The sequence below is a fragment of the Cavia porcellus genome, unplaced genomic scaffold (genome assembly GCF_034190915.1).
Source record: "Cavia porcellus strain 051 isolate PalLab524CR breed Dunkin Hartley unplaced genomic scaffold, mCavPor4.1 scaffold_49, whole genome shotgun sequence".
In the NCBI taxonomy this organism is placed as follows: Eukaryota; Metazoa; Chordata; class Mammalia; order Rodentia; family Caviidae; genus Cavia; species Cavia porcellus.
This window is the reverse complement of record NW_026947532.1, coordinates 5,075,444-5,094,186: the sequence shown is the minus strand read 5'-3', so window position 1 is coordinate 5,094,186 and position 18,743 is coordinate 5,075,444. Positions and strand designations below refer to the sequence as shown.

At 58.1% G+C, this 18,743-nt stretch overlaps 4 long non-coding RNA genes across 4 annotated transcripts in view; 2 read left to right on the top strand and 2 right to left on the bottom strand.

Annotated features, from left to right (window-relative positions):
* The window catches only part of LOC134474992 (uncharacterized), a 35,389-nt gene extending 32,029 nt beyond the window's left edge, over positions 1 to 3,360 (top strand). Inside the window, exon 2 of the long non-coding RNA XR_010045972.1 lies at positions 1,903 to 3,360. This is a non-coding gene — a long non-coding RNA (uncharacterized LOC134474992). The remainder of the gene's footprint in view (positions 1 to 1,902) is intronic.
* A 4,298-nt stretch (positions 3,361 to 7,658) lies between these two features.
* On the bottom strand, positions 7,659 to 10,972 carry LOC134474990 (uncharacterized). The gene is made up of 2 exons (XR_010045970.1): positions 9,414 to 10,972; positions 7,659 to 8,297 (listed from the first exon to the last, which is right to left on the bottom strand). It is a non-coding gene; the product is annotated as an uncharacterized LOC134474990 (long non-coding RNA).
* Positions 10,973 to 13,583: 2,611 nt separating this feature from the next.
* LOC134474994 (uncharacterized) lies at positions 13,584 to 14,290 on the top strand. Its single transcript, XR_010045974.1, has 2 exons — positions 13,584 to 13,645; positions 13,919 to 14,290. It is a non-coding gene; the product is annotated as an uncharacterized LOC134474994 (long non-coding RNA).
* Positions 14,291 to 14,905: 615 nt separating this feature from the next.
* On the bottom strand, positions 14,906 to 17,955 carry LOC134474993 (uncharacterized). The gene is made up of 2 exons (XR_010045973.1): positions 15,667 to 17,955; positions 14,906 to 15,197 (listed from the first exon to the last, which is right to left on the bottom strand). It is a non-coding gene; the product is annotated as an uncharacterized LOC134474993 (long non-coding RNA).
* Between the last annotated feature and the right edge of the window lie 788 nt (positions 17,956 to 18,743).

The window sequence follows — 18,743 nt, the reverse complement described above, 5'->3', positions numbered from 1 at the left end:
TTTACCCACAGCCCCGTTCGTCCCAGCCCCGCCCACTCCGGCAGCCCCGCCCCACTCTTCCCGCCCCCTCCATCCTGCGGCTCCCCGGCCGCCCTGAGGCTCCGCCTCTCCTCGCAGGCACCTACCCGTTCTCTCCTAGCCCCGCCCACTCCCGCTGCGCAGGCCCCGCCCCCGCCGCTGGGCGCGTGTACATCTGCGCCTCCTGTCACCCCCACCTTCGCGTCCCTTCCCCACGCTTCCCTCCGCCCCCCCCCCCGTTCCGTCCCACCCCCACCCCGTTTTGTCTAGCGTGCCTTCGTCTGGGGCGGAATCCCCAGATTCTGGGTCTTTGCAGGCCACCGTGGTGGAGAGAGGCCTGGCGCCTTCCTAGGCCACCGAAGCCCACTGTGTGCCCAGGGCTTGTTGAGGCCACCAGTGACCTCCAAAGGGCAAAGCGGATCGTCACAGAGCCAGGAAGGGCCAGGGATCGTGGGTCTCATACGGCCCAGGGTGATAGGATTCATGGGATGCTGGCACTTACTAGCCCTGCACCCCCAATTCCACAACTCATCCCCAGGTGGGACCCTTCGCCATCTGCCCCAGCAAACAGTGCTCAGAAGATGGCTCAGGAGGAGGGGGTCCCGACCGCATCCCACCTCTCACCAAAGCCCAGGAACTGCAAGGCACCTAAAGCTGTTATACTGGAGTTTCGAGCCTGTAATTGTGTTTACTGAGCATTTACTACGTGGCAGCAGTGTGCTAGGCCATTTATGTGTGTTCTCTTCTTCCCTGTTAATCACCAGGCCCTGCTCTTGCCAGGCACTGTGCCAGGTGTTGGGGACAAGAGGCAAAATGGCCCAGGTCCTCAGGGTGCTCTTAGTCTGCAAGAAAGAGGATAAATGAATTAAAATGAAATGCAGAACCGGGTGTGGTAGTGCATATCTGTAATCTCAGCACTCGGGAGCCTGAGGCAGGAGGATCACCAGTTCAAAGCCACATAGTGAAACTGTTTCCAAAAAAAACGGTTGGGTGGACATCAATAGTGTACCCACAAAACAACAACAACAACAACAAAAATAGTGTACCCACTTTACAGATTAGGAAACTGAGGCTCAGAAAAGTGACATTCCTCTAGGATGGGGCAAAGCAAGCAAGCTCTGGAACCCAGGCCTCTTCCCTTACCCTCCAGTTCCATCCTGGGTTTGCAAGCCTTCCTTTGGGATGGCAGTTGTGCAGTAAATTAAGGACCTTAAACTAGGGAGATTACCTGGGTGATCTGGTGGGGTCCCAGGTGTCACTGCAGAGGTCATTGTAAGAGGATCAGATGGAGAAGAGGAAAGGCTGATGTGAAGAGGGGTGGGGCCACAAGCCCAGGGCTGCTGGTGGCCACTGCAAGCCAGAAGTGGCTGGACATGAGGCTTCTCTGCCAGAGCCTCTAGAGGGAGCCCAGGCCACCCTGGAGGTTGGCTTGGGACAAAAAAAAAACGACACAGCACGTTTCTGGTGTTTGAAGCCACCAAGCCCCCAGCCAGTGGTACAGGGAGGCAAGGAATTACAGCAGAATGTTGCTAAAATGCAGGTTTGGGGCTGGGGATTTAGCTCAGTGGCATAAGCACCTGCCTTGCAAGCAGGCAGTCGTGAGTTCGATCCCTGGTACCGATAAAAAAGAAAAAGACCAAAAAAAAAAAAAAAGGTACTGGGGATTGAACTCATGACCGCCTGCTTGCAAGGCAGGTGCTTATGCCGCTGAGCTAAATCCCCAGCCCCTGGAGCATGATGCTTTATCTTGAAACAAGGTCTCACTAAGTTGTCCCAGCTAGGCTTCCTCATGATCCTCCTACCTCAGCCTCCTGAGTAGCTGGGATGACAGGCATGTCCCATCTATATATTTTTTTTATTTTTTGTCTTTTTTCTTTTTATCAGTACCGGGGATCGAACTCACGACTGCCTGCTTGCAAGGCAGGTGCTTATGCCGCTGAGCTAAATCCTCAGCCCTTCACCTATATTTTTAAGCATCCTCATATGACGTGCCACACTGGATTTTGGAGTACACACAGAGATGGGAGGAGCTCCATACCGAACAAGAAGGGGACATGATGTGAACTGGCCAGTTGGTTCCCTTCTGGTCCTGGCAGCCTCTTTGTGCCCTGAGGACCCAGCCCTGTGAAACTCACATGTGTTCTGCTACCACCTGCCCCAGGGCCTTGACACAACCTGTCACCCCTCCTCCACCATCTTCATCCTTCCACATGGCCAGCGGCCCTTTGGTGTCGATTTCCTTCCCAACTTCAGTGGCACCTTACTGTCATTTGTCACACTGGACTCTGTCATTGTGGAGGCCTGGAAAGGGCTTTCTGTGTTTGAAAGGCCAGCTCTTCTGCCATGGGGCCTCCAGTGTCCAGCCTGGCCTTCGGTGGCAGGTGGCCAGACAGACCTCAAAGTGCTCTGTAACCCAGCAGGGCCAGAAGTGCAACCCCTGGGAGGCCTCTCACGTGTGAGCTTGACACAGGAGATCGAGTGGCCTATGTAGCAGGTTCAAGGCCAGCCTGTCCTACAGAGAAGACCCTGTGCCAGAAAACAGAGAGAGTCAGTGAGGGAGAGAGAGCGCAAACTCAGGTTCTTACCAACTGTGACGTGCACCTGGAGGAAGTAGAAGCCCCGGGCCAGGCTCGTGTGGCCCCTGCCCCGCCCAGTCCAGCCAGGGGTCCCCTGAGGCTGTGGTGTGGCCAGGCCGGAGGCAGAGTCCCAGTTCTCACCTTTCTGAGAAAAGAACCCTGAGAGGTCAGGGTCGTCCCTGTCCCCTTCCCTCCACCTGGAAGGTCCTGCCTTGGGGGCAGGGGATGGAGGAGACAGGTCCCACTGCCCTGGCTTCCGGCCGAGGGGCTGGAGGATGCGGTGAGAGGCTGGGTGGCCCTGTGTGCCCTCCACCCTGACACAGGCTTGCTCCAGCCAGGACCTCAGGGGCCGCAGTGAGAGGATTTCAGAGCAGTCTCCCCTTTCATGCAGTCCCCACCACCCCTGCATCCTGGCTGAGAGGAGGCCGCTTCCTGGGGTCCGTCAAGGCCTGGCAGCAGAGCCACCACTATGGTGACATCAGGTGTGACCTGCGGGTAGGCCCCGCCAGGCATGGCCACCTGGACGCATCTGGGAGGGGCAGGAGCTTGGGGGAGGGTGTGATCACTACCAGCCTTGAGGAGCCTGGGTAAGGTACTCAGGACAGAAGGGCCAGTGATTGGCCCTTGTCACTTTGCTGCTTCCTGCCCGCCATGAACTCTTTCTTCCCTGTGTCGCCCCTGTGCCAGGCCACCCTGCCTTGGGGCCAGCCAACCATGGACTGAAACCTCTACAAACTGTAAGCTAAATAAACTTTTCCTTCCTTAACTTTAGGCATCTGGTGTTTGGTCTCAGCAACAAGAAAAGTAACTAAGACAGAATTCAGTCCAAAGACCATGGGGAGCAGAAGGCTTGCAGCTGGGGAGGCTGGGGTCAGTTCTGCAGGCTGGAAAGATCTGAGAGGCCAGAGCATGCCCTGGGGAGAGGGAAGAGCCTCCATCAGCAGCTGGAAATGGAGGCGGGTGAACAAATTCACTGCTACTTCTGGCCACTCCAGAGCAACAGCAGGACACATCTACTGTCCCACTGAAACAGCCCGAAAACCCAAAGAAATCTGCAACAGCACTGTCAGAGGTAGGGAAAAAACCACCAGAGAGGACAGAGGAGAGAGCTCGGGAGCTCACGCAGGCCTGGGAACAGCGCCTCCCCGGCTAGACTGCGAACACTAACTCCATAAATACCAGGTGGGCAGCCCAGAAGGTGCGTGTGACAGTGCACACTGGTAATCCTAGCGTTTTGGGAGGCTGAGGCAGGAGAATAACAAGTTCAGGCCTGGCCTGGGTCTCTTGGTCACTTAGCCAGACCCTACCCTAGGACGAAAAATAAAAAAGCTTTGGACATGGAACCCAGTGTAAGGGCCCTGAGTTCAGTCTCCAGCAGAAAAACAAAACAAGCAAAACAAAAAGCCAAAGATAAAGATAGGACCCAGGAAGCAGAGACTAATGAATGGACTGAAGCCAACCCAGCCTGGGCACAGATGTTAGAACTATCAGATCTTCCTGCCTCAGCCTCCTTAGAGAAGGACTATACACCAGCTATTAAATCACATTCCATATCTGCACAGAGTTAAGTGGAGACATGGATGACCCCATCTCAGAAAACAAGAAAAAGAGCTGGGTGGGTGGCACACACCTGTCATCCCAGCACTCGGGAGGCTGAGGCAGGAGGATCCCTGCAAGTTTGAGGCCAGCCTGGGCTACAAAGTGAGCTCAAGGCCAGCCTGAACTGCATAGTGAGGCCCTGTCTCAATGAATCAAAACAAAACAAAGCAAAACAGACAAACCAAGAAAAAATAATCCAAAAGAAGAGGAAGAGAAAGGAGGAGCAGAGAACCCACGAGCCACAGGGTCACCCCAGAGAGCCCAACTGTGGAGAACTCGGGTTCCTGCAGGGAAGTAAGAAGGGGCCAGGATGACCCGAGGGTCTGGGTGTAGCCCAGTGGCCAGGCACGTGTGAGAGCTGGGGTTGCCTCCCTACGAAACTACACAAAACAGCAAAGTAATCAAAACCACAAAAATACCAGAAAGGATGATGTCTGAACTGTTCCCAAACATAATGAAATCTTATTTTATTTTATTTTATTTTATTTTTTTGAGACAAAGAGCTCTCTTTGTGGTTCAGGTTGGCCTTAAACTCACTAGGTAGCCCAGGCTGGCCTCAAACTCATGGTGATCCTCCTGCCTCAGCCTCCTGATTGGTGGGATGACAGATGTGGGCCCCATGCCTGACCAAAGGAAATGAAGTCTCTCAGCTCAAGGAATCCCAGGTACAAACCTCCATGAGGCAGGCGGGGAGGGATGGAGACAAGAATGATGACCCAGCTTCGGGCTGGGGACCTGGACCTGAGGGCAGCGTGCAGATGGGGCAACGCTGGGGTCACTGGGCCGAGGGCACCCAGGGCAGCAGGTGTGACAGGTCTGGCATCCAGGTGGTAGGACCAGTGAGTGCGGGGGTGGTGGGCACTGCCAGAGAAGCTCAGGACACAGCTTCAAGTAACCAGGGGGCAAAGCAAGGCGGGGTGTGGTGCACACGAGTCACCCCAGCCCTTTGGGAGGCTGAGGCAGGAGGATGGAAAGTTAAAACCCATTGTGGGCACGACTTAGCCCCTATCTCACAAAATAAACTCAGGCAGGGCATGCAGCTCTGTGCGAAGGCCCTGGGTTCAGTCCCCATCACCGGGAGAAGAAACAAAAAACCAAAAGGGATACGGAGGGGCCAGAGAAGGGCAGCAGGGACGCAGGGAGCCAGGTGGCGGCAGAGCTGTGACCACAGAGCGGCCACCAGTGACCCTGGCAGTGCTTAGAGGTCAAGTCCAGGAACTGCTGCTCCGGATCCCTCCAGGCTGGCCCGGCCCCAGCGAGCCTGTCAGAGGCCGCCGTACAGAAAGTGACAGACAAAAAAAAAAAAAAAAATAGTGACAGACACCGAGCATCCCTGTAGCCCCAGGGCTCCGAGACTCTCCCTGGCCAGGGGCCCAGGAAGTCGGAGGTTGGCGAGGCCACCTGAGGTCTTCTCCCCTGCTAGTCTTAGGGCCCGGGGAGCCGCAGGGGGACCCTGCCCATCATCGCCTGAGCTCATCGCCTGCCAAGACCCCAGCGCCGGTCCCAGTCAGCACCGCGCACCAGCAGCGGGCCAGCACCTTCCCGGGCCATGGCTTGGACATCGTTCAGGACTTGCGTGCACGGAGGTGGACACGGCATGCGGCGCGGGAGCCGCCCACGCGCACGCACGCACGCACACGTGTGGGTGCAGGAGAATCGTCTGCGTGCACAGGAAAAGAAACCACGCTCAGACGCACCCAGCTTCCAATGCCCTGTGCCCAAGGACACAGACATGAAAGAGCAAAATAAAAGCAAGTGGGAAGCAGGGAGGCGGCGCCTCTGCAAAGCCAAGGGCACCCCGAAATGGAGGAAGGGACGGAGGGACAGAAAGACAATGCAGGCCGAAGTTGTGTTTCGCTGTCCGCGTGCACCAGCTCCCCATGAGGAACGGCGTCAGGGCGCATGGCAGACGCCAGCTAACGAAAACAAAAATTAAAGCAGCAGAGCCGCCGGGGAGGTGGGCACCGAGTCTCGCCGCCGTGCAGGCGGTCATTGCTTGCACATGCGTGGAGCTCTGGGGCTCTGTGAAGCCACTGCACATGCTTGTGTATATCACAGAAGCGTGCACTCACGCAGACGTGTGCTGCAAACAAACACAGGCAGGTAGGGCGCGTGCAAGGCCTGCACACGGCTGCGTGGAGTTACACGTAGGCCGGTGTGCACACGTGCAGCTGTTTACACACGTGTAAACATACATTAGCCAACTCCTCCTGCCTCAGCCTCCCAAATGCTCGGATTACAGGTGTGTGCAGCCTCATCCTGCATTTCCTCCGGATCTGGGAGGGCACAAGGGGCCAGATGATCCTGTCCCCAGCTGTGGCCACTTTGCCCAGCACATTTCCTAGCTGAAGCTGCACCATGCCAAGCAGGTGGGTGCTGGAGCCTGAGAGAGACTTAGGGACAGGGTTTCCAACCCTTCTTTGGTAACAGGGATCGAACTCACAACCTTGCACTTGCCAGGCAGATGCATATGCCACTGAGATGCATCCCCAGCCCTCAGCCACTCTTTGTAGACTCGGCAGGGTCAGGACCATGCTCAAGCCCCACACTGGGGTCACATGCTGACCGCACCTCCCCAGCAGGCTGGCAGGGCCTCAGGTGCCAGTGTCACCCCTAGCTGTCTTCGCCTGTGCCCTGAAGGCCACAGCTACCCCCTCCCACAGCCCCTCCAGGAGCCAGTGCTGGGGTCCTGAGGTCTCTGCTTCCTGTGCTGACACGGACACCTCCCCTCTCTGAGCTTCATGTTCTCACCTGCAAACCAGGGACTTGATGTTCTGAGTTCACAGGAAGAATCAGTGGTGTAAACACAACAAAAACCCTGAACAGTTAGTTCGACCTGTCAATCCAACACTGTGGGAGACTGAGGCAGAAGGATCACGAGTTCCAGCACAACCTGAATATTTAAACCTAAAAATGCCTATTTTGTGTGTGTTTGTGTTTGCTTGCTGGTTTTTTTGTTTGTTTGTTTGTTTGTTTTTGAGACTGGGTCTCACAGGATCATTCACGCTGGACTTCAGATCACTATGTGACCCACGGTGGCCTTGAACTCCCAGCGACCCTCCTGCCTCAGCCTCCCCAGTGCTGGGATTACAGGCGTGCACCACTGCACTCGCCATCAAGATTAAAAACAGCAAAAAATAAAAATGAAAAAGGCTGGGGGTGAGGTCAGTGAACAGGCTCCACCGAGCGCTAACCCCGGCCGCAGGGCCCCGCGGGTGCCCGGGCCATAGGGCGCGGCTGGGTCGATGGGTGGGGGCGGGACCGCCTGCCCTCGCCCGGGTCCGCAGCCGCCGCTCGCCTGCCCGCGAGGATCGATAACTCATTTCGTCGCCACCGCGGCCGCCCCAGCTTCTCCCCGATAATTGCGCGGCGGCGGCGACCAAGGCCGCCGCGCTCGATCGATGGAGCCGCCCCCGGGCGAGGGAAGCGCGACGCTCCCGCCCCGGCTCCACGGCGCGCAGAGGCTTCTAGGGCACTGGGGAGGCCCAGGGACCCGTGGGCGGGAGCCGCACGGACCTGGCCCCGCCCGTTTTATTGTTTTGCTTTTTGAGACAAAGTCTCCTACATGGCTCAGGCTGGCCCCCAACTCGAGGTGATTTTTCTGCCTCAGCCTCCTGGATGCTGGGATTACAGATGTGCGCCATCACTTCCAGCTTCACCTATGAGTTTTTCTGGATGCGCAGGCCACCTCTGACTTGGGGACGCGAGGACCAGATAGGGCCAGGACTCCGAGTTCCAATCCAAACTGCACCACTTTCCAGTGTGCCTCAGTTTCCCTTCTCTCCAAGGGGGCCTGGCTTGGTCCCAGGCCCACCACAGAGGTGTCGCTCGGAGGCAGTGAGACAGCGCTTCAGGCTGGTCCCATGCGTGGCCACGCGCTTTTTCATGCATGCACAGCACAGGATGTCAACGATGAGCCGACGACGACAGAGGCCACGGAGAGGAACCCAGCGGAGCGAACGGAGGAGGCGGCGGCGCCGGGCGGTGGGCGGGGCGTGCGCTGCACAGGAGCCCTGCAGAGCTCAGCCTCGGCATTCAAGGGTCTTCAAAAGGGTCTCCAAAAGGGCCTCAGGCGCGGCGTTCAAGGTCTCCAAAAGCTGTCCCCTGGCATACGGGGAGGTGGTGGGTAGTGAGCTGGGTGTGCGGGACGTGAGGTTCTGGGGGTTCCCTGGGTTGTGTATGGAGCCCCACCTGGAGGGACCTTGCCTCAGTTTCTCCATCCCCACAGTACAGCTGGTGGGGAGAAGAGGGAGCCTGGGCCCTTCGACCTCCAGCAGCCGCAGCCCCAGGAGGGGAGGAGTGGCGGTGACTCAGCGTAGGAGGAGAACACTGAACCTCAGCGCAGGGCTCTGCCCCAAGAGCCGCGTGATCAGGGAGGGCCCCACCTGCCCTGCTCTCAGGGTTTGGCCCAGCTAGCCATGCTTCGGGATCTAGGACTGGACTCTGTCTGCCATGTGACCCAGGCAGGTCCCTCGCCCCCTGTACCCCTGGGTGACCCAGGACAGTTCCGCCGTGGAGTCGTGCCCAATCTGGCGAGGACATCACCCCAAGACATCTCCTGTCCCTGAGAGAGGAACAGGAGAAGCAGGAAGGCAGGAGAGCTCTCATCTGCCCACCTGTGAGGGAGGAGTGGCCTACGGGGGACCTCGAGTCCCCTCATCCTGCCACTGTGGAGGGTTCCGGCAGCTGGCCATCTGCAGGGGAGTCTGGTGGTCAGTGTAGCAGCTGCCCTGAGGCCATGGGGGGAGGGGCTCCACTGGATGTGGGATGCGGCCCCCAGACTCCAAGCCTTGACCACAGCACAGACTTGGGGCCAAGGCCCTGGTCCAGCAGGAAAAGCAGGGTTACTACTGGGGACCAGGGGTGCAGGCCAGTAATCCCCACCGCAGTGCAGCAACTCACACGAACCTTGTCTCAAAATAAAAAGTAAAAAGGTCTGGGATACAGCTCAGCGCAAAGGCCCAAACAAGAAAGAACAGGGCACAGTGTGCACAGCCATCAGGCCAGCATTCTGGGAGGCTGAGGCTGGACAATCACAGGGTCAAATCCAGCCTGGACAATTTATGGACTATGGCAAGACTCTGTCTCACAATAAAAAGCAGGGAAGGGCTGGCGATCGGTGTGAAGGCCCTGGATTCAATCCCCACACTGGGGGAGGAGACAGGGAGAGAGAGAGAGAAAAAGAGAGAGGGTGAGAGACAGAGAGAGGGAGAGACTTACCATGTTGCCCAGGCTGGCTTGAACACCTGAGAGTCAGCCTGTGGAGCGGCTAGGACTCTGGGCCCCTGCACGTGGCTCTGGCCTTTAGCACAGGACCCTAGACACCCAGGCACATGTGTCTGTCTCCATCCCTCCTCTTCATGGACACCGAGGCATTTTGTTCCTGCGTTTTTCAGACAGGGTTCACTGTGGAGCCCACGCTGGCCTCGAATCTGACGAGATCCTCTTGCCTCAGCCTCCCGAGGGCTGGGATAACAGGCCACACCACAGCAGTGGCAGCCTGAGGTCTTTGAGGCCAAGGGTGCACCGAGGGCAGCAACCAGGCGGTGGCTGTGTCCAGGCAGGGCAAGCTCTGCCCCAGGTGCGCCTAGTTCCTCCATCTCTGTCCCCACAGCCTCCCCTCCAGCCTCCTCTGCGGCCCTTGCCGCCCCTTGGGTCTCCTCTGATGGCTGCAGCAGCGCCGAGGTTTCCGTGCCTTCCCTCCCCTCCTGCCTTTGAGGGCTCCTCTCCCTCCAGCTGCACATGCACGCGCGCACACACACACACACACACACACACGCATGTACACCCACACACACGCACACACCCACACACCGCTTTCTCTCCTGTCCTCCTAATCCCTGCTGCACACCAGCCTCACAGGGTTTCCGGGGCTCCCCCTGCAGGCCACGGCCCAGCCCCCCCCCCCCCCCTGAGGACAGGGCTGGAATCGCATCTTTCCGGGAGAACCTCGCTCCAGACAGCCTTCCCTTCCTGGGCAGAGGAGGCCGCAGTGGGGAGGTGGACAAGGGGCCAGAGGTCTCCCTGAGGACCACCGAGGAGCAAGCCCAGCCCCTTTGACCACGTCTGGCTCTGTGCGACTCCCACTCTCAGCGAGAACCCTCGAAGACCCCCCTGCAGGGGATGAGAAAGCTGGGGGGCAGCAGCACACCCTTGGCTCCAGGCTGGGCAGGATGGAGAGGGCACAGCCCTAGACAGAGGGCATTGCGGGGCAGGAAACCTGTGCCCTGAAGCCAGGGGAGCCTCCTCTGTGATGAGGAACCTGAGGTTGAGGGAGAGGAAATGCTTGGCCTGCAGTGACACTCATGCATTCATTCTACAAACATCAGTTGAGCAACTCCTGGTGCCCGGGACTCTGCTGGGCGGGGAGACAGAGACAAGGGGGACAGAGCTGTCCCAGCCTATCAGGTTGTGCTGGGGAGAAACTGCACGGTCCCCAAAGCAGGAGGGAGGGACCCAAGGAAAGGAGCAGAAAGGAGGGAGGGCGGGAAGCAGCCACTGAGCTGGTGGTGTGAGGCTGCCTGCAAACTGCTCACTAACGCCTGCATGCGCGCACGCGCGCGCACACGCGCACGCGCGCGCACACGCGCACGCGCGCGCACACGCGCGCGCACACACACACACACACACACACACACACACACACACACAGAGCGGGGGCAGAGGCACAGAAACCGCTCAGCGCCGCACAGCCGCCACTTCTGCTCTGATCTCCTGGTCCAGCAGGAGCTGGGGGTAGGGCACGTCCTTCCCCTCCGGCCCCTCCCCTGTGACCCTGTGACCCCAGCCAGGTCTCCGCCCCTCCTCCCATTCAGCGCAGGGGCCCTGGCCAGGGCGGAGGTCACGCGAGGTCAGGGAGGAAGGAAGTGGCCCCAATGTCCCCGCTGCGCCCCACAGAACCCGCGGTATCCGTGCATAGTGCGGCCCCTCCCTCGGCCCCCTCCTGGCCCGCGCTCTGACAGGTCACTTGTGTCCCAGTGCTGAGCGCAGGGCAACACCTTGGGACTTGGGATGCCCCTCCTGTGGGAAGCAGCTCACGCTCCCCACACCCTGCGCGTTGTACTGAGCACCCACAGTGGGTATGGGGTGGCCTCTGGCTTCCTGTAGGAGACTGAGGAAGGGCCCAGGCGTGTGGGGGCTGTGGGCGGGGGAGGGAGGCCGGAGACCCAGAGGCCGGGAAGTTGCAGAGAACATGGCTCCGGATGCTCAAGGCCTGTGGAACACACCCGGGTACTTACTGACCCATACACACCTGAGCGCACACCTGCTGTGGATTCGGAGCACCTGTCTCCCGAGAGCCCCACACACCTGGCCCAGATGAGGTGTGGTGAGCGGACATGTATGGGGGTGTCACCCCCTGAGACTCTAGGGCACAGCTGTGCTGCCCTGGAGGACATTTTCCTGCCTCTGGCCCAGTGGCTGCACTGGATTCCTGGGCTGTCCTGGATGGAAAGTCCCAGACAGGACTCCTGGGTGGCCTGGTCACTTTCCAGAGCAAAGCCACATGCACTGTCTCTTTGTCTTCCTGGACCATCAGAACTGGCTGAGAACTGGGAGAAGGGCTGGTGGACCCTCTGCCTCAGTTTCCCCTGGTTCCTGTAACTAATGAACAAAGTAGTTTGGCTTGAACAATGCAAATGTGTTTTTTTACAGCCTGGGCCTGGGGAGCCCAAGGTCGGGGTGTCCATGGGATGCACAGCCCCAGGGAAAAGGGGTGTCCTGTTGTTCTGGTGTCTCCAGGCCACCAGCAATCCTGGGCTTGTGGCCCCAGCCCCCTCCTCAAAGCCAACAGTTGCTGGCACCCAGCTGAGGGCCAGGTCCTGACTTAGGCCCGCTTCAGCTGGAGCCTGGTGCTTTGTGAAGAAGAGGGTGCTTTTGGTTCACAGTTTTGGGGGCCAATAGGCCAAGCCCAGATGGCATTGTGTTGCGGCAGCGCTTGGAGCCAGAAAGACTCAGGGGCCAGGCTGTCAGGGAAACTAGGCCTCCTGCAGGGCCATGCAGAGGGGACTCTGTGTCCTGGGCCGAGGGCACTTCCAGGGAGCTGTGAGCAGGGATCCCCGCTCTGCAGTCCCAGTGATGATCTTCGCTGCCCCCTGCCCAGGAATGGATGTGGATTTTGAGCTCTCCAGCATCTACCACAGATTAAGGGTGGTTTGGGGTCCAGGGCACAGACTCAGGTCTTCATGGAGCCTCCCCTCTACCTGAAGACCCTGGATCCTGCAGAGAATTCATTATATAGCCCAGATTGGCCTTGACTCATTGGCGATCCTTCTGCCTCAGCCTCCCAGGTGCTGAGATTACAGCATGCTCATCTCATCCCCTGCCTAGGGCTCCTCCCCACAGCTGCCAGCTCCTCCCAGGCCTGGCCCAGTCTCCAGTTCCTCCCTGCTGGTTGGCATGACTGATGTGCATGCTCCCGTTCTTGGAACGGAGCAGAGCTTCAGCCCAGGGCACAGTGGGGGAGAATTCAGTGCATCCGGGAAGTTGGTTGGGAAGAGCATTCCCGGTGTTTCCACCTCTGGTGACAGCATAGGGGCAGAGACACCCAGGGAATTCAGTACCCAGGGCTCCTGTGGCACCAAACCCAGACAGAGCAGGGAGACCTCCCGGAAGAGCCCTGGGCAGACACAGACCGGGTGGAGCGGGGACTCCTGGCCAGGCAGTGTCTCTTGGCTTCTTGGAGATCAGTCAAGGAGGCTGTGCTTCCCCACCGCAGATCCAGGGCCCCAGGAGCCTGGTAGGGGGCCACCCTGGCTCTGTACTGCCTGACGCCCTATCCTGTTCCTTTTGAGGCACATGAACACACAAGCAGCCCAGCTGAGCCTGGCCTTCACTCTACAGCCACAAAATATGGAGAGAAATGGGAAGTGGAATGGCACCAGCGCTGGGTCCAGGTGGCCCTGGGTTCAAAGCCCACCTGCTGCATAACGTCAGAGTGTCTGGGACAAGAATGTTTTTGTTTGGTTTTTGAGACAGGATCTCACTATGTGGTTCAGGCTGGCCTTGAATTCAAAATGTAACCCAGGCAGGCCTTGAACTCCCAGTGACCCTCCTGCCTCAGCCTCCTGAGAGCTGGGCCTACTGGTGTGTGCTGCCATGCCTGGCTACACAGGTGATTTAACCCACTCCTGCTTGCTCTCACCTGAGGGAAAATGCAAGGAGTAAGTGCATGATTATAATGCATTAAATATATGTCAGATATATTATTTCTGGCTAAGAGTGGAGATGTGATTCAGGCTGCTAGGTCTTCTCCCTAAGAACGAATCTCCTAATCCTACATGGGCATATGGCTGCCTAGATGAAAGACTACATTTCCCAGAATCCCTTGCAGCTAGGTAAACTCACATGACCAACTTCTGACCAATGAGATGGCAGTAGAAGTGGTTTGGCCTATTTCCTGGTAGTTTTCTTTAAAAGAATGGTGTTGAGATCTCCTTTGAACTAGACAGAGTGTAAGCACAGAAGCTAGAGCTGGAGCAGCCATTGTGCACTGTGAAGTTCCAACCTTGTGTGTTGAAGGTGGCATTAGGTCCCCTACCAGACGTGGATAACTTGTACTTTAAATTACTGCTATTTGAAGTCTGCCCGTTTTGAGGCATAACCTAGTGCCTTTTTTCTTTCTTCTCACTGGGGATGGAACCTAGGGCCTGGCACATGCTAGGTGCTATCTACCATTGAACTACACCCCAGCCCCTAAATCTTTTTTTTTTTTTTTTTTTTGACAGAGTCTCACTATGTGGTTCAGGCTGGCCTTCAACTCTCTACAATCCTCCTGCCTCTGCCTCCTGAATACTGGTATTACAGGCAAGTGCCACCACACCCAGCCTGAATCTGTCTTAATGGGGCACAATGATAAGAAAAGTACACAGTCCCCGACTTCTGGTGACCTCAGTCTAGTGAGGAAGAGACAGTGACCACGTGAATGAAGCAGAGATCATAACTGCGGCTATGAGAAGCGCTGTAAAGGAAGTGAAGGCTGCGATGAAAACATAGGGCCTGAGGAGGGGCCTCCGGGAGCGCCTGCAACACAGGGATCCTGTGGGACATTGGCACCCCAGCAGCACACTGGAATAAAAAGGTTATGGAGGCTGCCACAAGGCATCATGGGATGCATGTAGGCACTGGTGGGCTGGGCTTCCTGGGGCACCAGCTGGAGCTGAAGGGCCAAGGCGGCAGCAGCAAGGCAGAGATGGGGAGAAGGGCGCCTTTGTAACTTGGGGACAAGGAAGCTGAAGACACTGTGTGAGGGGTGCACCAGGACCCTTCAACTGCCTCTATAGCTGCCCCTAGACTGGCCTGTGCCCCCAGGTTTTCCAGGGTCCCTTCTTGAGGCTACCAAGTACCACCTGAGACTGGGACATGGCAGGATGTCCTCCGGGGACTCCATGCTGGGGACCTGGGCCTGGGAGGAGGCCACAGGGAAGGGAGTTGGCTCTAGGGAGGCCACAAGCAAAGAAGATGCCCCTGACTTCCCCAAAGGTGGCCAAATGTGAGGCCAGGGAAGGAAAAAACAAAGAGCCGGGCGTGGTGGCCCAGGTCTGTAATCCCAGCACTGGGGGGCCGACAGAGGAGGGTCATTGTGAGGGCAGATAAACTCAGGCCCAGAAACTGGCAAGTGCTGGCTGAGACCAGCCTGGGCTACAAAATGAGCTCAAGGCCAGCCTGAACTGCATCTTGACCGGCGCAGCCCCCCAATGAGACAGGAGACGCTCTTGTGGGCGACAGTTAACTGCTGCTTTATTTACGCGGGCTCTGGTTTATATATTTGGCCGTGACCAATCACAGGCTGCCACGAGGAAGCAGGGCGGGAATGGGTCGCAGGCTCTGGCTACTATATCCAGCTGTGGCCAATCAGGAGTTGTCACAGAGTATGGAGTGAGCACGAAGTGTGCACGGGTTGGCTAATTTAAAGAGGGACGTAGTGCATTGCGGAAGCTGGCGTGGTCCTTAGTCCCGGGTGGGGTATGGTATGTTGAGCTCCTGCGCCCAACACATCTCGAGACCCTGTCTCAAAAAGACCAAAAAAAGAGAGGAGTTTTTGGCAAAAGGGACACTGCACGGGAGGTGAGAAGATGGGAGAAGATGGGGACCCCGAAGATTCTGTGCCCGCACCCCCCCCCCCCCGGCCAGGGCAGGGCAGAGGTGGGCTTCCCTCTCACAGGGCCTTGAACAACAGGGTAACTGGTTTCTAGGCTGCTGGGGTGGGGCTCTGGCTGTCCCCCAGAGGTTGCCCGACCTTTAAACAGTTCCCACCCTGTCTCCCTCAGCCTTGCCCCTCACCAACCTCCCAGGCCACAGTGCAGACAGCGGAGCTGCAAGAGGCAGGCCTGGCCTGGCTCCCTTCCATCCTGGCCCCCAGAGGTGCTGTCCTGCTGCCAGCTGGGCCCCCAAAACCCGGGCATTGGAAGTGAGTCGAACCCCATGAGCTGAGCGACCTCAGCCAGCGCTTGCCAGTTTCTGGGCCTGAGTTTACCTGCCCTCTGCTGCTCTGGCGGGGGCCTTTGGGCCCTGAGATGCCTGCAGGGTGCTCAGCAGGGCGCCTGCATGCTCTTGGGGTGCCACAGCACTCACACACATCGTGCAGCCTATCCTGCTGGGTGACCCGCGTGCTTGCCCCCTAGGCCTCTGCTTCCCTGGATGCTGAAGGCTTGTAAGTGGGCGCTCCCTGCTGCTCGTGCTGTCCTCCCACAGTGCTGTGTAGACTTACGGTGCAGGGAGGTGTTTCCCCTTCTGGAGCAAAGGCCACAGTGATCACAGGGTAACAGCCATGTCCCTTGGCCATCACACAGCCTCATATCCCCCAGGTCCCTGTCACTTCATATTTAGGACATCCTCTCCGGTGAGTGGCCTGGAGCCCAGCAGGGGCAAGCAGCCTATCCCAGGTCACACAGCCAGCTGATGACAGGTGTCAAAAAAGTGGGTGGGGACTTTCTGGGGTTCTATCTGGCTGTTAAGCATCCCACGCTGGCCAAGGCCCTAAGGCACAGAGCTGAGGGGGTCAAGTATCCTGGAAGTGACGGAGCCAGAATTTGAACCCAGTGTCTGCTTCCACCGAGGGTCCCAGCCCTGGTCCATCCAGGACTGCAGCACTGCCACCCTACCGTCACCCCATGGCCAGTCGCCTCGATACAGTGAGGGGCCGTCTGCATGGGCCTCCCTCACGGCTCCAGGTACAGCCAGGCCAGTGGCATGGGACGGGTGCCCAGGTAGCCAGCAGACGCCAGCTCAGCCCAGTGTTGAAAATTCCTCCCTGGAAAATCAGATAATCAAGGAAGTCAAATACCGTGAAATGAGTGAGCCGGGCCAGAAGCCCACAGGGAGTACAGGAGACCATCACGTGGGAGGCGTGGGCAGGCGGCCCACCCTGCTCTTCCAGACAGGGAAACTGAGGCACTGTGCAAGAGGCAGATGCCCACAGGTGCCAGCAGAGGCTGTCTGTGCCCTGGGACATGGCCACTGACCAGCTCTGACTGTGGTGAGTCCGAGGGCAAGGATGGGTTCAGCTGGGGTGGTGACATCAAGTCGGAGGAGGCGACAGGGCTGGTGGCAAAGGACACACAAAGGACCTGGGGCACGGGGAGCACGAAAGAGCAAGTGCCAGCTGCCCGCTGCCGCACTGCGGAGTCCAGGCTGGTGACCAGGTTTGGCCTGCAGTGGTCATGCTTGCGGCACCCAGGACTCTGGAGCCTAGGGAGCCTCTGGAGCAGCTGGCTGGAGCAATCTCCAGTCAGCTCTGCTGAGGGTGGAGATCAAAAGAGGAAATTTGCAAGTTAGATTTACCCTCAATTCCACTAAACCACGCAAAGCTGCTGCGGGAAAATGGTATTAGGGTCTTAACTCCATGGATGCCGAGACCCAGCCTGCTCGGCCCTCCCTGCCCGCCTATGGGAAACCCCAGAGGATGCAAGGTGATGGACAGGGCCAGAGCGGGCAGCTGTCACCAGAGAGGGCAGCTGTCACCAGAGAGAGGGCTGCAGAGGGAAGGAGGGCGCAGGGAGTAGGAAGGAGGGTGAAAGGGGGAGAAGGCCAGAATCACTGTCTAGGAGTCTGTCCTCCATCACTTAACATCAGCTCAGCGCCCTGGACCCCCATCAAGGACTGGAGCCTGCCTAAGGTTAGGGGTGTAGACCTGGCCAGATTGGCTGGGCTTGGATCTTGGCTTAGTTCCTTCCCAGCTGTATGACCTTCGGTGAGTGACCCAAGCCCTCTGTGCTTGGACGGAACCGGATGAGACACCTCAGAGATCTCAGAGCAGTCTCCACTGCAGCAACTCTTGGCCACTGACCCAAAAGTGGACAGGGCTCAGAAGCAGCAGGAGGAGTCTCAGATGGTCCTGGAAGCCCTGGGCATGACCCAAAGCCACGTGTGGGGATGTTTTTCTGAACAGAGGGGGTCCTTGTCCAGTCAGCTCAGTCTCGTGGGCCTGGGCCTAGACCCGCTGTGCTGTGCAAAGGAGTCACCAGCCTCGGGTCCCCATCTGCACCCAGCTCTTGGGGGTTCCTTGCTGGGAGGTCCCACTCACCAGCCACAGGCACCCACACAAGGGGAGCCCCAGTGCAGAGGGGAAGGGGTCTGAGGCCAGCACTCTTATTTCCCCCTGGCAGTGCGGTAGGAAGCCAGGCTAAGCTGCCTCCTCGGCCCTTGCTATTATTATTATTTTTTATTTCCAGACACAAAATTGACTAAATTGCCCAAGCTGAGCTCAAACTTCTGACCCTCCTGCCTCAGCCTCCCAGGGTGCTGGGATGACAGGCATGCACCACCACGCCTGGCTCCAGGGGTAATTATTATTATTTGTTTGATTAATTTTTTTAAGGCTGAGACAACCCCACATTTTGTATCCAACACCAGCTCCCTGCTCAGACTTAGGGGAAGAACAAAACACATTTCAGAGCCACGCTGTGGATAATATCCTGAAAATAATCCTCCAGTCCCAAACACGACTCAACGACCCACAGCCAGCTGATGCCTGTCCTCGGCAGGCAGACGGTGCATCTAGGAGCGGTGGACACCCACCCTCGGCCTGAGACACCTTGGGCCCAGTCGCCCCCTGGACAATTCAATGATTTGAACGAGCTTCCTATGATGATTCAATCATAGAGCGAGAAGCAAGCGCGGAAGAGCCTGCACGGTGCAGAGCTGATGTAAACCAACAAGAAAATATAAAACCCACCCCAGCACGCGCGCCGGGGTTTGAGAGCAGAAGCCCAGTCCTGCCCCTGAAGGCGGGTCCTGGAAACTGGGTTAGCGGCCTAGTGGGCGGGGCCTGGAGGCGGGCGGGGCTTCAGTGCTTATCCGCCCCCTGCTACGCGGTGTAGTGGGCATGCGCAGTCCAGTCACTCAGGAGCGGTTAGGCGAAGTCCTCAGAGGGGCTTTGCTGGCCCTGACCTTTGGGCTGATGCCAGCCACGTCGGTCCCCTGAGGACCCGTGACAACATTTGGGGGCACAGGCAAGACAAAGGCCACTCCTGGCGGCCCTCCGTGGGGCCCCCGCTGGGCATCTGCTGCTTTTTAGTCCCGCTACACGGTCTGCAGAGTTCAGGGTGAAGT